Raw genomic sequence first — 2181 nt, forward strand, 5'->3', positions numbered from 1 at the left:
ACTTTTTTTCGGCCACACACACACACACACACACACACACACACACACATTATATTATATATATATATATATATATATATATATATATATATATAATATATATATACAAACTTATTTATAATCCATATGTATATATATATGTGTGTGTGTGTACGTGTGTAAATACAAGATGTTCCTTTTTTACCCTAATAATGGCACACTAATTAAGAATTTGTAAATGAGAGCCCTAGTATATTTAACTTTGAAACATTTTTATGTTAATGAGATCCCACACCGTCTCAAAAGTTCTTAGAAACTTTAGTGGGGAAAGTAATAAAAATTTTTAGGCATATCAATGAAACAGGAAAAGTTTATAGCACCCCTAATGTTGAGAGCATTATGCTATAGATCAACATTAATGTCAAGGGTCAAGAAAATATTGTTATAACCAAATATTTTAGAATTATTCGTTGGTAACATTATCCAAAGATCTGACACTGGTCTGGAAAGTTCGTGAATGAAATCTATTTTTATAAATTATTTTTGAAAATTATTAACTTTTCATAAAAATAACTAGTTGAAAATCTGATACTTATCTAATATTTCTGTGAATAAATTTTCTATAACCTTTTTGTTTTTTGGGGGGTGGTAAATTTTCCATTTGATTATGCAAATCAGAAAATTAAAACAAAAAGAGCCTGAAACATAATAGCATGTAACACGTGAGTTAAGACATACTAAATCACATAGATAAACTCTCAGATACATAACATCAATTCGTCGTGTATCATACTTAAACGTAATAATGCTCATAAACGACATATAAAAATCATCTAAAGAAAGCGAAAGAATGCCAAATGTTATCAACGTATCTTATGTTTATTTTTCGTTTATCCAACTAAATTCATCATCCAAAATTCCTGAATTAGACGTCAGTAGCGAATGGTGTTTCGTCGTTTACAACAATCTCACTTTGCACTCTAGATATCTAATTGTGTCTCGGTGCTACAGGGAGATGGAATATTATGTTAGTGATCCTTAGAGGGTAAGATTAAATGAGTAATCCTTGGAGGGTAAGATTATATATCAGCGGAGTTGGCGACTGAGAAATAATACTTGAATACTTTAGATGGGTTGTGCTGGGTTCAGCTTGAAACGTTCGTAGAGTTATTATTATTATTATTATTATTTTTTTTTTGTTCTATCACAGTCCTCCAATTCGACTGGGTGGTGGATTTATAGTGTGGGGTTCCTGGGTTGCATCCTGCCTCCTTAGGAGTCCATCACTCTTCTTACTATGTGCGCCGTTTCTAGGATCACACTCTTCTGCATGAGTCCTGGAGCTACTTCAGCCTCTAGTTTTTCTAGGTTCTTTTCAGGGATCTTGGGATCGTGCCTAGTGCTCCTATGATTATGGGTACGATTTCCACTGGCATATCCCATATCCTTCTTATTTCTATTTTCAGATCTTGATACTTATCCATTTTTCCCTCTCTTTCTCTTCAACTCTGGTGTCCCATGGTATTGCGACATCAATGAGTGATACTTTCTTCTTGACTTTGTCAATCAACGTCACGTCTGGTCTGTTTTTGTACGTATCACCCTATCTGTTCTGATACGAAAGTCCCAGAGGATCTTTGCCTGATCGTTTTCTATCACTCCTTCAGGTTGGTGCTCGTACCACTTATTACTGCAAGGTAGCTGATGTTTCTTGCATAGGGCTCCAGTGGAGGCTTTTGCCACTGAATCATGCCTCTTTTTGTACTGGTTCTGTGCAAGTGCCGGGCATTCGCTTGCTATTATTATTATTATTATTATTATTATTATTATTATTATTATTATTATTATTATTATTAGATGAATGAACCCTATTTCAGATGGGACAACGCCTAAGGCCATTGACTTGAGATTCAAGCTTTCAGAGAATACGGTGTTTATTAGGAAGCACGAAATAGAATAGGGAAATGCAGAAAGCAGAGATGTAACTTACTGAAAAGAAAAAGATTAATAATAAACAAATAGTTAAAAATGTGTGATTGTAAGGTTCCGATTGACTCGTTTTAACAAATATGTATAACAACTAACATGATTTCCACCACATATCGTTCTCTGTTTTGCTCAATGTCCAACGTGGTTAATTTTGTAAATTGGCAAAAAATTTCTACATTTACCTTTCCTTTTCTGTACTTGCTGATGTGGTCG

The 2181-nt window shown here is 33.7% G+C and overlaps 1 long non-coding RNA gene across 1 annotated transcript in view; it reads right to left on the reverse strand.

Annotated features, from left to right (window-relative positions):
• Positions 1–2181, reverse strand: part of LOC135207159 (uncharacterized) — a 123084-nt gene that overhangs the window by 100886 nt on the left and 20017 nt on the right. The window lies entirely within an intron of this gene.

Source organism: Macrobrachium nipponense, chromosome 32 (assembly GCF_015104395.2).
Source record: "Macrobrachium nipponense isolate FS-2020 chromosome 32, ASM1510439v2, whole genome shotgun sequence".
Lineage (NCBI taxonomy): Eukaryota > Metazoa > Arthropoda > Malacostraca > Decapoda > Palaemonidae > Macrobrachium > Macrobrachium nipponense.